The 15,451-nt window shown below is 51.9% G+C and overlaps 1 long non-coding RNA gene across 1 annotated transcript in view; it reads right to left on the bottom strand.

Annotated features, from left to right (window-relative positions):
- Positions 1 to 409: 409 nt before the first annotated feature.
- LOC118168885 overlaps positions 410 to 15,451 on the bottom strand; it is a 32,673-nt gene continuing 17,631 nt past the window's right edge. Inside the window, exon 2 of the long non-coding RNA XR_004751835.1 lies at positions 410 to 2,472. This is a non-coding gene — a long non-coding RNA (uncharacterized LOC118168885). The remainder of the gene's footprint in view (positions 2,473 to 15,451) is intronic.

Genomic DNA, 15,451 nt, shown 5'->3' with positions numbered 1-15,451 from the left:
TCCAATTAGCTCAGGAGTGCTTTTCTACCTCTCTGCTCCCAGGCCAGGCACGGCTGGTGGAGGGAAGCTGTGCTTCAGCATGAGGCCAGCAGACCTCAAGTGAGAATCTTTGGTGCTCCAACACCTCCTCTCCCAGCTCCAGTTCCTTGCAGGGAAATGGGCAGCCGCAGACCTGATGTCCAGCAATAAATTGTGTTCAATATCGCTCCTCTGAACAGTCTGAGGGAGTTAAGGAAGCCTTCTTCCTCCAACACCTGATCATGGGATGCAAGCCCAAGAGGTTTCTTTGCCATCTTCCATCATCTGCCTCCTGGGACCACCCGGGCACCTGGTCCCACCACACCTTGGGTGGCTCTCGGGACACCAGTGGAAGCCCAAAGCTTCCAGTTGTTCACAAGTTATTCCAAAATCTGGGAGACCTTGAAAGGCTGAGGATAACTCGCTGGGGCAGGAACCGGCTTCTTGTTCAACGTGTGTTGGCTATGCCCTGAAGTACGGGACTCTTAGACTTGACCAGGAATGTTATGATAGCGCCTTTGTGCCATCTGAAACTGAATCAAGGAAAATGGTCATAAATAGCCCGTGTTAAGGATGGATCCATTTATTTATCTCCATCAAATTTCCATTCTTTCCCCTTGCTGCATTTGCTAATTATCCAGCATGCATTTGCTTAAAGAAAGCATTTTTCTAGCCTTCACAATCCATCTTCCCATCCTAATGGATCTTGTGGTAAAGTCATTATGGAGACTTTATGAAATCACAGTTATTTCCATGACAACAGTGATGTAATAAAGGTGGGATTATGACATTACTGCAAGATCAAGCTGAAGGACAGGATGGATTTGTTTACCCCAGATAGGGCAAGGGAAAGACTCCATTCACTCAACGTTTCTGAAAGTGCCTTAAGGTCTGCTAATGGAAGCTACATTTTATAATGGATTTTTTCTTTTCCCCTTTTATTACTTTTTCTTATGCCTCTTTTTTTTTTTTTTTTTTTTTTTTTAGCAGTTATTTGTTTGGGAAAAGGCTGTTATCCAAGGGCACGTAGCTGAGTAAGTTTCAGAGGAAGATCCATGCTGGGGCTGTGTTCGCACGTCTCCATGAAAGGCAGGACCATCCCTGCGAGGCTCACGGCTCCCGTGCTTCCCGAAAAGACTTCCCCTCCGGCCTTCAAAGGGCTGGCAGGATGGTCTTTCCCCTTTCAAGGATGGCTGATCTAAGCTGCCTTCTTTTCAGACGTTTTAATAAAGAAATCACCTGCCACTGGATCACAGCGTGAATTGGCTACCCATGAAATTAGGTTTGAAAATGGCATTAAGCCCCTTTTCTCTCCTTAATGGAAATATAACTGGCCGGGGTCTGGCCAGCAAATTCCAAGCCAAAAAGCATTCGTCTCGCAAAGCCAGGCACACCAGCGAAGTCACTTTGGAAGTGATTTTTTGCTCTCTCTCCAGCAGTCAGAATAAACTTCGGTGGAAATGACACAGCAATTCCTAAAGGATCAGAGCATGGAGCGCCACAAGACAGCTTTGAAGATAGCTGGGGGTTCTGGTTTGTTTTTCACAAGGAGAAAAGATGAATATTTCATACGGTACATGGTTCAAAAGTTGATTAATGTTTCAGTGTGTGGAGAACCAAGCTCGAGAGACAAGCTTCCCGATGTAAAATTCTTTACGCTGGCAGGAGGACTTGTACGGCCAGCTCCTCCCAGGGTGGGTTTCATTTAACCCCCTTCTTCAAAGCTGCTCCTGCTGGTGGCTTGGAGCTTCACAACGTGCTAGTTCGGTGCTTCACCTACAAACGCAGGGCACTGATGATGTCCACTGGGGTTGTGCAAGGAGGAACAGCTCCTTGTGCCAACACCTGACGCTCAGGTGGGCTTTGGTGTCCCCGTGCACCTTGCTCCAGCCAGGCGGAGGGCTGTGATGGCCACAACAGTCTTCCTGCCCTGATCCAGCTCCTTGGGCAATGGGATGATACAACCATCTCTGCTGCTGGTGGTCAGTCTGGGGGTCTCCTCTGGTTCCCTCCCAGCTCCTGAGGAGCTGTGGCCCCTGGTGCCTTTGCTCTGCGCTGGCTGCCACAGTAAATATGCACAGGAGCACTGAAAAGTCCCACGTGCCAAAAGCTCATTAGCTTCCATTCCGGCCCAATTGATGTCAGCAGCTGTTTCAGCTTGTCCTGCCCCAATTCCCAGCCCTCTAAGCCTCCCCGGTATCTCTTCATCGGCAGAAGGGAAGCACCGCGAGGCCACGCAGACATGCTAATGAAGTGTGAGTTATTAACTGCAGCGTGCTGAGGGAGATATGCAGGAGGTGTGTGTGGGGAGGGGAGGGTTGTGATTTTGCCATTAATATGTAAAATGGGCGACCCTCCCTCCTTGAACTGAGCAGATACAGGCGCGTGTCCCGTTCCGGGGTCCGGATGGGTAATGAGATAACCCAACTCTCGCCCTCTTTCTTTCCTTCTTGCCTGATAAAAGGAGAGAGGGGGATGCAGACAATTAAAAGGAGGATTCCAATCGGCCCCGGAGAGATTCAATGAATAATAATGGACCTCCAGCTGCTAATGTGCTTAAGGACTTCGGAGCCTCAAGTGTCTAACCAGCTTAAGGGTCTTGCGCCACAGACTTCATTTCTGTGAGTAAATGGGAAAGGCAGGAGGCAGGGGGGCTCCTGCCCCTGGCCACAGACGGGGTCATCTCTCAGACTCTTGCTGGGCCCTTCATCAGGACGTTGCTGCAGCTGCAAAAGGGGAAAGTCAACTCAAAAGCTCAAGTTCCCTCCTTAACCAGCTCCTGTCCATCACTCCTTCTGGCACTTCCCTTGGGTTTGGCTTTACTGATGCCTCTCTCTTCCCATCACCTTTCCCTGCAGCCTCCCTCCTCCATCCTCCCGACCAAGACATCCTCCTCTCCTCTCCCTGGTTTCTCCCACTCCCATGGAGGAACAAGGAAAGGACTTGCAAGGGGAGAAGAGCAAAAAACAAGGCAGAAGGCCCAGCCTTGAATTCTCCACAAAGCTCTGCCCCTCCTCTCCCCATCTGGAGGCTATAGGGCAACTACCACGGACCCAGCGAATACGAGCTTCGGAAGCGGGCAATCCCCTGATCAAAGGAATGGGGAACACTAGGTCAGGGCTCCTCAGCCTTCAAAAGGAATACAACAGAGATCTGAGGATCACAAGAAAAGCTGCCTTCACCTCTCCTGAAGCAAGGACTAGGAGCCCCAGAAGAAGCTCACAGGTTCAAAACAAACAAAATGAGCTCGCCCGCTCTTTACTCAGAGAGTCTCCAAGCCATGGGCCTCTTCAACAGACGGCCTGTGGCTGCTAAGAGCTCATAAGAGTTCATTAAAAAATGACAAAAATGGATTTTTTTCTGCTGAAAGTGTGTCTGCTGAGCCTCTAACGTACAAACACAGCGCTCACGGGTGAGGAGGCCCCTGGTCTGCAAACCATGGGAGGCTGGACAAGTATTCTGGAGAAATAACACTGTTTGTCCTCTACTTACACAGTTTTCTGGTCACACAGGATTGCCTCTACCAGAGACAGGACCTTGTATTTGGAAAATATCTGCTCTGCTTTGCCACGACCGTCACCATGCCCCAAGACCCGCAGCCAGCCACCTTTGCCCGTTGCCCAAGAGACAGCACACCCCTTCTGCAGCTTCGAGGAACACCCACAGGATTTCAGGCACCAGCAAGACGTCCCACGAAGCACGAGGAGGGACTGGAGTCCAACGGGGATGGATGTTGGCAGCTCGGAGGGACAGGCAAGGGTACAGCCGCAGAAGACAGCGCTGGAGCCCTGGCACAGGAGGCAGGGGCATCGTTCCTTCAGCCCAAGGTTTGGAGAAGGACAGAGAAGCACAAGTGAAAGCAGAGTGGAGCGATTAGCTAATTAGGGGAGCTGACTAATCAGCTAATCTACAAAGGTTTTTCATTATTGTTCACGGAGAAAGAATTCTGGAGAGCTTTGCTGTGGAGCAGAGGCGGTGGGAGCTTTCCCCTTCTTTGAAATATTGCCCAGCCCGGTGAGGGAGATGTCAAGACGAAGATATTTAAGAAGATATTTAAGGAAAAGAGGCAGGGAACATGGATTCCCCACCCGCAGCTCCTACCAACCTCTCCTTCCTTTCCCCGTTCTCCTCCCCTCCGCCGTCCTTGCACATCTCCCGCAGCAATATCACCCTGCTGCTATCACGGTCAGGACGGATATTCGAACAGCCTTAGATCAATATTTGTGCAAAGGGAAAGCTCGTGCATCGCAGGGCTACAAATTAACCTCCTGTCCCGTATCCACGCCGGCACACAGGACCTGCGGGAGCAGCACGCTCCCCTGGGGAAAAGCGGGACATACATTGCAGAGCAGGAAAAAAAAAACAACAAGAATAATAATAGATCCAACCCCGGCTCGTGCACCTTTTTACATTTCTCCCTCAGGTTAGGGGGGGGGAAAAAATAGCTTTTCTTAATTAGCATCCTAACCTTTTCTAAACAGGTTCAAGGGTGTCTTGGCAGACTCGGGAAGTGGTGTGAAAGCAGCACTGAATAACAGCAGCAGAATTAGTCAGGTGTAAAAGGATCTCACTTTTTTTTCTTTTTTTTTTTTCTTTTTTTTTTTCCAGGGAGATGATTAGGGTACTAGTAATGAGAAATATGAAGAACTTCCAAGGTTGCAGATACCTACTTATTAAAGCAAAATGTCACCTAGAAATGGCGTGCTTGGGGTGGAAAGTGGAGCTTTCAGAGGAGCCCTTGCCCAGAAAACGTTTGATCCATAAGGCCCGGAGGAGGCTGTATGGTCCTCACCAGCTGAACCTAGCCCGTTATAGCTGCTCACCACCTGGAACTGGAATAATTGCCAAAGTCACCCCCGGAGGACAATGAGCAAAGGCATTCCCACAAATAGTAGGGTTTGGGCTCCATCAGTCTGCAAGGCTAGATGCTCAGCAACGCTCCCCCCTGCTCTTTCTCCATGTTATTTGCCACATTTAGCCCTCTTTCATTCCACCGCACCACTGCACTGAGGAAGGAGGGAATGGCATTTGCCCAGCAAGAGAACGGGTGAGACAAATCTGCTCGCCGAACAACAAAAGGCATTCTTCCTCCTGCTCAGGCTCCATCTGGGTCTTATTTCTGGTATTCAGAGCAGATGATCCCCCTTTCCCCACCTCTCCTCCAAATCAAACTATTTTTGGGGTGGGAAACCAAATTCCAAAAAAACAAATATATATATATAAATAAATAATAATATTTTTGTCTGTCCAAGGAATTCGTAGTCAGAAAGGTGCCAATTAATTTATGTTACAGTGGAATTAGCCTAATATTAAAACAATAGGAGGACGACAAGGGAGAGATCAGCCTGTAATGTCCTCATTAGCTAGTGCTGCTCCTCGCGAGCTCTCCATCATATGAAGGTAGCTGTCTGGCTGCACTTCATTAGCACCGGGGTTAATTACGGCGAAGGAGGCAGGTAGGTGGGCTGTTCCCCCATCCTTGCCGCTGCTCTTTGCCCATCGCTCCTGGATGGAAGTCACCATTCCCCTTGACTCCCGCCGCTCCTCGATTTGTAATGGCACGACAGGTGGAACAGGACCCATTTTTCAAAATGAATAGGTGCGAGTGGTGTCTCCCCCGGGGCTGGGGGTGATTTGGGTAGAGCTCGGAGCCCGCAGGACAGCTGGTCACGTCCCCCCTTTTTCCTTGGCTTTCACCAGGCTTTGCCCCATCTCCACCTTGCGCCACCTCTCTTTGCGCCCAGCCGCTGATGCCCAGCTCCTCTGCTCGCTGGCAGCCCCTCGGATCCCCCCTCACATTCTCTTCTTCTCTTTTTGCTGCCCCAACTGCTTATTTTTATTGTTAAGGTCGGTCCTTTTTAATTTTTTTTTGACCCTGCTAGATGTCAGGATTTAGATCTATGGTGGCAGAGGCAGGAATGGCCCCAGTGGGAGGGGGATGTCCATGGGGCTGGGTACGTCTACCCCAACGGGTGCATTCGGCACAAAGAGCAGGCACTCGGAGGTTATATGGAACCAGATCTGATTTGAGCCTTGGAACCCTCCCTCCTGTTAATTAGCAACCCATTCTCTGCTCCCTTTAATTACGCAGGGCGGGGGCAGGAGAAAGGAGATGAAGATCAAAGGTCGGGAGCTCCGGGCTCCTTCTTAATTCGGGCAGCGTCTTGGGGCTGTTTGCCTTGTGGTTCCTCCCGGGATGGCGATGGGGTGCCACGGCTGGGCTCCGAGGGGAGGGCGAGCCCCGAGCAGGACTTTCACTCCTCTCCCGTCAAGACTTGACGAGGAATTTGGGTGTTGTCCCAGCTCCCAGCACAGGCGTTTCGGGCAGGTCCGCTGCACATCCGACCTGACGGCCCCGATGCTCGCTGCGGAGCGGCCAGCTTTTGTGGGGACAGGGCAAAGCTTTCATGGAGCGAGCACTCTAATTATGGGAAAAGAGAGGCAAATATGGGCAAATGAGCCACTTGGGGATTTACGGAAGAGCGACCTGAACTAAAGGTTGGAGTGAATGTATGCAGTGGCACTTTTACGAGCAGGAGTCCTGCACCGAGTGGTGCAGCTTTTGGAGGGGGGAAACAAATCCAGGGCTGTCTGTGCCCCAGGGTCATAATTCCAATTTATAGGGCAAAATGCATTTTCTATCCTTATCACGCTCTCCCACCTGCAGCATGTGCCAAATACTCTGCGTACCATTTTAATAACTTTTTTTTGGTGCTTTTTCTATTTTTTTCTTAAGCCAGGTCATAATTTCGTGCCAGAAGAGAGAGCCCCAATGCTCTCACCAATACAATATTTCCTCGAAATAAGGAAACTTAGGGTATTAACAAAATGAGCCCGTCTGCTACGAAAACACACCTCCCAGCCAGCTCGTGTGGGGTAGGCAACAGTAGCTAAAATTAAAGCAAATGAACAAACTCATAATCGAAGATTAAGGTCTGCGTGACGCTGACATGTTGTCTTAGAGCTGGGTGTCAGAAGGCAGAGGACTGTTAATTAACTTCCTGTTGACGAAACAAAGCGCATAGAGAGGAACCTCGCTAATCTGTTTTGTGCTAATCAGCACGCATTATTAATTTGCTGAAAAAGAGCCGTCCTCTTCCCACTGCAACACGAGCGTAATGGGGCAGGAGCGCGGTCTCGCATTACCCGGGCTCCGCTCTTTTGACGACATCTGTCGCATTTCCTGGTGCATTACGGAGCTTGGGCATCAATAATTTAAACTCCAGTTGTTGAAGTAAATGAGCAAAGTATCTTCGGTGATTAATTACCCCTCCTTCCCCCCCATCTCTTAAAAGCACGGCCACACGTGCGGCAGCCCAGCGGAATGGCGAGGTCTGCCCTTACAGCTGAGGATGCCCTGAAAGGGGGGAAAATTTGGGGAACCCTTGGGAAACTGGGGAGAACGACCGCCGCACATCACCACATCCAATTCTCTTGCAGAAGCAGTAGCTTGAGGGAGAGAAACAGCAAGCTGCCACAGCCACTGACTTGCTTTTTCTCTCCGATGCCCTTCGCCCTCCAAACGACAGCCCCCAGAGGAGCTGGGGCTGTTGGCCCAGGCAGGCAGGAGGGGGCCCTGGGGAAACGCACGGCCGGGCAGTCACAGCACTTGCACACAGGCTGGAGAACGTGGAAATTCCCATCAGGCCCAAGCCAACATGATGGATGGCTCTTCCATCACCGGCTTTCACCTCCAACCGCCTCTCCTAGCTTATTTCTATCTCCACATCTATTTTTACAAGAAAAGGGGGGGTCTTAACTCTTCTTTCAGTGGATTAAAACTATTCTCTTCATTTCTGGGTGCCGAAACCTGCCCCAAAAGGTGACCAGGAGGTCCCACACCCCATCAAGCCGAGGTGAAGCACTGCCCACCCCTATCCCCAGCTCGTGCTCTGCCCCCACGGAGGCGCGTCTTCCAAAACCCAGCACGGAGATGTCCCCAAAACCAGCCCATGCGTGGAGCGAGGGGCTCGGGGCGGGGGTCCTGCCACATCACCGAGCTCCCACAAGGTGGCAGGTCTCCATAATCATTTCATCTGCTGCCATCCAACCCGCAGAAGCCCACCAGCCATCCCCAAGGCTGTGCCAAGAGGGATGCCGAGCCCCATTTCTCCAACACGCGCACGCAAACTGCATTCTTTGCAAGATCAATATGTTCATGCAAAGCTAAAAAAAAAAAAAAAAAAAAAAAAAAAAAAAAAAGAAGAAGAAGAAACAGCAAAAAAAAAGTAGGGCAACGCACGGCCAAATAATGGCTCCTTGCACATCCTGGGCGACTGCAGCGTTCAGAGCAGCCACGTGGCAGAGCAGGAGCATGCCAGAGAGCTACAAAACCGGGAGGGAGTGGAGAGGTAGTTCAATGGGGTTCAGAAGCCGGGGAGGAGATTTAGAGATTACGCCAGATCAAAGGATAATTATTTTGTTATATTTCCCTATCTGCATCACTAGACCGGTTATACGAGAACACGAGTGGCTGCGCTGGTTTTCCAGTTCCCGAGCATGCCCGGTGCAAAGACAACACCACTAAACCCGAGCCGGGCTTTCAGCAGAGCTGCTCACGACGTGGGTATTCAGGAGCATGGAGAGCAAACCCCGCGAGACCCGGAGGTTCTGTCTGCAAACGCTTCCCCCGCTATCCGTGTGCCAAGGAGCATCAGCACAGGGCTGATTTCCAGGTCTGAGGCTGGCATCTTAATTTCACATCGAGCCCCATCCTGGCCCCGCTCGCTGGACCCCTGGGGAAGGCGGTGAGAGCCATCAACAGCAGGCACTTTGAAGTGCTGCCATCAGTCAAGAAACCCCCTGTGGGAAGGAGATTTCCCAACACCGAGCATGCATCCTCCCATCCAAAGAGGCGATAGGTATCGGGCTACCTGGGAGGACCTTGGCCGTGGCTCCAGCCCCTCAAGCACCTGGGACGCATGGGTGAGCCGTGTTGGGGACGAGCACCGAGGTGTCCCCAGGGACCCCTGCCCACCAGGACCCTTCCCTTCCCCAGGGAAAGAGCCTGGAGGACGAGGATGCACGCGGGCATGCTCCCAGCTCCAACAAAACCCCCTCTCACCAAGGCTGACCACCGGCTTTGGTGGTCCCCCCCCAGCTTTTGGGGCTCCCCTCCCATCGCCAGAGACGGCTGCCTGCTCTCCACGCCGTATCGATACCGTGGTTAATTTACAGGGCAATAAAAGTTAATTAATGCCATAGTTACAAAGCCATTACAATGTAATTATTGTTTAATTGGATTATAACTTATGTAATTTCCGACAAAGTGCTTATTGCTTATGTAATAAACCAGAAGATATTTACAAAGTGATTAATTGCCGCAGCGCCAAGCAGCCGGCACGGCGCGGGGATGGGGACTGCGAAGACCCCAGAAAGCCTTTTTTCTCCCCAAACTCAGCACCGCATCTTCCTCAGCTCTGTGAGGGCATTTCCTTGGCATTTCGAGCTCTGTCACCAGAGACCCGTGCTCGTGCTGCCCTCGGAGGAGCATCACCTCCAGCCGTGTGCTGCGACGCAGCCACCCGAATCCGCTCGCCTGGCTGAACACCAGCAGGGCTGCAGACCCCCAAGCATGCTGCTTTCGGAGAGGCTGCCAGCGCTGAATCAGAGGGGAAAAAGCACCAGCCGAAAGAGGAATTCTTCAATTCCCTGCATCTGTCCCTAGGCCTCCCTCTCCCGCTTTGTCCTTCCCTAAAAAAAGGGAAAACCAAGGAAAATCCCTCCGGAGCAGCAGAATGTCAGGCCAGGAGGCTGCTCACTCAGCTGCCCTTTTCTGGTGGATGAGCCTCGTCCCCTGCTCACAGAGCAGGTTTCGGGAGCCAAAAGGGCAAGCCAGGCAGAGGAGGACCCGGGGCTACAGATGACTGTAGCGCAGAGCCGGACCTGAAAACACCGAGGAGGAACTAACTGGCTCCTGATAACGCACGTGGGAGCCAGCACCCACGTAGCAAACCTGCTGAGCATCCCTGCGTGCTGTGCAAAGGGGGTCGGCAGCATCGGGTGGCCATATCCTGCACCCAAAGGGCCCGATGCACCCTGCTTGTGAGCAGCGAGTGCCCGGACGAGCTCTGCAAGGCTGCATCGTGCTCTTGAGAGCCGTGAATTAAAATGATTTTTATGATTAATATTGCTGCTGGGATAATTACTGTTATTACTACTATTATTACTGTTTGGATAGGAGCTTGTCAGGGTTCATTTGGGGAGGGAAAAGTCACAGCCTGCTCATGGGAAAAAGGGCTAAACGTGCTTGAGGCCATTCGCTGCATGACTCAGGGCCCTTTTATTTTTGCAGTCAGTGATTATTAGCCCACCTTCCCCTCTGCAGCACCATCCCAACCCCATGCACACAGCGTCCACAGCCCTTCTGCCCCTCTAAAAATCCTCTGCTTCACACACAGCCCCTGCGACCCACGGGAGCAAGGTGCCATCCTGCTCCCGAGGCTCCCAGAGTAAAGGGAACTGCTTTAAAAAGGCAAGGGAGCAGTTTTCCAGCAAGAAAACGCAGCTGCTTTGAATTCCAGCAATTAAAAGTTTGACCGGAGCGGGGGAGGGAAGCAGGGAAGCATCTGAATTCCTCTCACGCTCGCTTTGTTTAAGTTCTTCGCCACGTTTTGGGGATGCTGTGTTACCTGAATAAACCGCCTCTGTGAATCTGCCTAGACTTTTTTATGGTTTTATAGGGAATTTGCAGCTTCCTCCTCCTCTGATAAAAAGAAATAAATAACCTCAACCTGCAAAGGGCCTGATTTTTTTTGATGTGACACAAATTCCAGCTCCTGCTCGAACGCAAGGACCAGGGCAGATGAAGACCTCAGCAGCAGACAACTTCGCGCGGCAGCACGGCCCCAGCCCGAGCGATCTCCGCGTGACATTTCCAGCGCTTAAAGAGCACCGGGGGGATTTGCTCTGGTGCTTTTGTGAATGGTATTTAAAGCTTCTTTTCATAACCCTGACCCGGTTTACCCTTTGACGCGCAAATCAATCTTGCCTTAAATTGTTTAGCTTCTAGTCAAACACGGGAGCCCAATGGATGTAAATATTATGTTTGCTCACTTTATAATCCGGCACGCTCCGCGGCGGCCTCTCTCTCCGCTCCAGGATCGCCCTGCCTTGTTCCCCCGTCCCACCCTGAGCAGGACCTGGGGGGAAGAACCACCGCAGGGTATCAAGAAGGAAAAAAATAAATAAATAAATAATTGCACAAAAAGCACTACCTGGGGCTAAACTCCACCAAACGAAGCACCCAAGCTTGGTTTGTAGCACCTCACCTTCCACTGCCCCTGTTTTAGTGGCTGCTCCCAGCCTCTGGCTCCACAGGTAAGGTTAAGGAGAGCTTGGGCTACCAAAAACGACTTTTTTATTATTATTATTTTTTCTCTCCACTGAGCCAGACTCTCCGGTTCAGGCACGACTCAGTGAATCAAAACTTTCTCCCCAACTTTCTAGCCCCCGGTCTGTGGGCCCGCCACCACCCAGAGCTCTGCGCACGGAGCCACCGCTGTTATCCGAGAACATCTAATAATATTTAATCCCACTAAGGCTCCTGAACATGCTCCTACCTTCTAGCAACGAGAGCTGTGGCTTAATTAACAGAGGTTAATTAATAAGCCAGGGAGTGGGAGGAGGAGGAGGGAGGGGCAGCTTTCCAGGAGAGCCTGGTTACTTCTCCAGCGCTGCAGCCCGCGCCCAGCCTGCTGCTGGGGCTCTGCTTTGGGGCAGCTTTACAGCCAAATCCTGCTCCCCCTGCTGAGCTCTACCCCTGGCTCTTGTCCCGTTTCCTCGGAGAGTTGCACGGTGCAGAACACAGGACAGGCTGTGCGTGTACGGCCACCAAAACCCGATCCCCAGCACGCTTTTCAGGTGCCCTCTGGGTGCGCACGGGACATTCAAGCCAGAGGAAAAAGCGTCAGCTTTCTTTTTTGGCCCAAACCAGAAGCCCAAAGAGATGCTATGGATGCTTTGCCAGCCCTATTCTTACCCTTCTCACATCCATCCTCCCTCTGGGAAAACATTTCTCCCTTCCCCATGGGCCAGGCTGGAGGAAGCCACACAGCAGCCCCAACGCAAAGCCCTTTGTGCCGCCCGAGCCCACCTCGGGGACCTCCCAGCCCTCCAGAAGAGCCACCAGCTGCTGCGTGCAGGGAGCTGACCCCGCTCGGTGGACAGGCAGAGCTCAGCCTTCCAGCCCTTTGCTTTAAGAAGGTAATGAAAAGCTGGGCTTGCACCAGGGAAGGGGGAAAAAGCACCGTGATGCCTCCCTGCCAAAGCACACATCCCTCCGACTTTCCAGAGGGGGTCCTTTTCCTACAGCGGTGCCCTCCCTCGGGGCCAAATCCTCCGTCCTGGTGGAGGCAGGAGCCTCCTGAAGGAAGCCAGGCCTGCAGCATCCCTGCTCCGGGCTCCTTGCCAGGGAGCAGGCAGCGGGCTGGCACGCTCTCACAGCCTGCAACTCCGCGTCTGCATCACCAGAAATTATGTTCAAAACTCAGAATATCTCATTACATCACTCGGCGAATATTTCCTAGTGCAAGAGGAGCAAGGGAGCCTGAAGAGCAGCGCAGGCCTAGAAGAGGACCACACTTAAACCATCTCCTGGAAGCCTGCAGCATTACTCCCCTGTACAAGCAACAAGAAGCAGAAGAAAAAAATAAAAGTTCTTTTGCAATAAATGGATTGGGGAAGGTGGCAGGAGCAGGAGGTGGTGGAAGTGCTGCAAAGGGAATGGAAACGGGCAGTGGGGTGAGCAGTAAAATAAAAGGAATGGGTTGTGTGGGCACTGGGTGAGCAATACAACCCGTGTGGCACGTGGCATCACGGCCAGTCCTGTCCTAAAGTTTATCCTGCTCCCATTTTCTTCCTCCAGAACGTCCCTCTTTTACAGCAACCAAAAAAAAAGGCAGACAAATCAGTTTTTTTCCCCAAAAATAACTGGGGAAGGGGTGGCAAAGAGTAGGTCGGGCACACTGCAGTGCTTCTCTTCATTAGGTTAGAGAGACTGCCAAGAGGTAATAGCATTAAAGCTGGAGGCACCGCGGGTAATAGCATGCAAATTGCTCCAAAGGCAGCACAGAGGAAGGCCGCTGTCTGAGCCAAGTGACAAGGACACCGCCGAGCGCTCCTTTCGGCGCGGGTTTTGTGCCCCGCTCTCCGCGACACAGCCAGCAGGGGAAAGGCCTTGGCCACGCGATCCACACCCACGGAAATCCTCCCAAACTCCTCGAAGAAGCCCTAAAGGAAAACGTTCCCTGCTTCATTTTCCGGCAGCACTGGTGGTTTCTGCAAGGCTCTGGGGACACCCGGGGACAAGCAGGAGATGCGCTGCTGTCCCACCTTCGCGTGCCGGTTCCTCTTCGCACCCACCCACGGGTGCCAGATGAACCAGGCACCGTGGGCCCCAGCCACCCCACTCATGCTCCTGGGCTAGGGGGAAGCCACGTCACCTGCCTGCTGTCCAGGTGCTCAGGCGACCTCAGGATGCCTTTGCTCGGTTCAAGGGTCTCCTCGTCAGGAGCTGTAGCAGCAGCCAACTTTTCCCTCCGCTTGCTCATGCAATTAAGTACAGCTTCCTAATTGGAGTGCTGGGAGCTATTTATAGCTTTATAATGACCATTTGGTGCAGCAGCACTTAAATATATGTAAAAAAAAAAAAAAAAAAAAAGTCAGTAGCCTTGGCGGTAAGCAAACCACACGCGTCGGAGGAGGACGTCGCCAAAGAAGGGTCAGCAGCCTGGGGAGATGGAGCAGAGAGATGCAGCAGCATGAAAGAGGCGCCGTGATTCCCTCTTCCCCAGCTGAGGAGCAGCATGATGGATCTACGCACTCCAAGTTTACGATGCACTGAGATTAGAGCATTCATCTATCCACCTCCAAGCCCGTGCTTTGCAGACAAGGCCAGGTTTTAGGGCTAAGAACACACGAGATGAACCCAGCCGTGACTGCTGGGGCACATGTAGCATCAGACAGATGTTTCCACAGACCTTCCTTTTTGCTCACTGGCTGACAACCCCTTGGATACAAGACCATGTGTTTCAGGAACTATTCCTTTCCTCCGTGCCCATATGCCGTTTGTAGGATAATTGGCCGCAGTCTGAGCTGCGAGATCTAATTACTTCTCTGTTTAAATGAATGAAATGCCATATACATATATATACACACGCACATATATATGTTTTTCAGGAGTGGAAATCTCGGAGACTTTCATGAAAAGCCTATCTCCAGCAGCATTACACGATTTTCCCTTGTGTCCCCAATTTCCTAATTTTAACTCTGTGGGTTTAACCGAGTGAATGCCGTGAACTGGAGGCGCTGATTTTTTCACTTTTCAAGTGGTTAGCACCAAGAGGTAACTCCTTGACAGATGAAGACAGGCAGGTCCTAACCAACCTGACAGTGCCATTTTAATAGGATCTCCCCTGGAATTGTTAATAGCATCTCCAAAACCTCCTCCAGCGATTGGTATGCCAGGACCGAAAACATTTACGGAGAGGAACAGCTCTTGCATGCTCTGGGAGGCCTTTGTGTGCTCACCTTTAATGGCAAATTGGAGAACTGGGTGGGCACGAAATGCCCCCTGATACTCCCTGCCCCAAGAGGAGAAGAATTTGGATGCCTGGAGGCCAGGGGTGCTGCTTCGTGGGGACAAGGCGGCGGGCAGGAGATGGAGAGGGACCTTCCTGCACCTGGGGCACGGCGACAACAGCTCCAGGAGGACCGTGACCCCCAGCCCCTCACTGGCACCTGCTGGAGACCCCAGGCATGGGGGGGCAAAGAGGGGGTCTCAGCTGGGTGCCATCTGCCCCTGCTGCCCCCTGCCCCGGGGAAGGGCGCGCGCCTGCGGCTTCAAAGGCATGCCTTTAAACTCCCTGCAACAGGAGACTCATTTTTCATGCGGAATGAGATAAAATTCCCACTGTTACCTCATTTCCATCTCAATACCGGTAGGTTATAGATGGCTATTACTTATAGATGTGTAAGACATCCGTTTCTTATTCCATGGGATACGGTAAGAAGAAAAATACCCATCCCTCCTGTTCACCTTTCCCAGATTGTCTCTTTTTTTTTAATCCCTTGCTCAAGTTTGACTGTTGCTGAGAATTTGCAAATAAATAAAGGAGCGAACAGCCCCATAAAAGCTGATGGTTTCCCCCTCCTGCAAAGATTGTCTTTGTGAAGAAGATTAAAAATCCTTCCGTGCTGCAGAAGACAAAGGTATCCCTGGGCGAGAATAAGACATGAAAGAGGTTACTACACACGTCTCTGGGCTGCGCGGGCCGCTAATTCGCGCAGTTGTCAGCCTTCCTTGTCCATCTCTACTCTTTCTTGCCATTGCCATCAAAGGAAAAGTTTGCTCTGTGGTTGCTGGAGGTAACTTGGGAAGCTACGGCTGCAACGTGAGCAGGATCGCGCCGACGGATACAGCCTCCAGAGAGAG

This window comes from Oxyura jamaicensis, chromosome 6, assembly GCF_011077185.1.
Source record: "Oxyura jamaicensis isolate SHBP4307 breed ruddy duck chromosome 6, BPBGC_Ojam_1.0, whole genome shotgun sequence".
NCBI classification, from domain to species: domain Eukaryota; kingdom Metazoa; phylum Chordata; class Aves; order Anseriformes; family Anatidae; genus Oxyura; species Oxyura jamaicensis.
The sequence above is the reverse complement of the archived record's forward strand: the minus strand, read 5'-3'. Positions and strand labels throughout refer to the sequence as shown.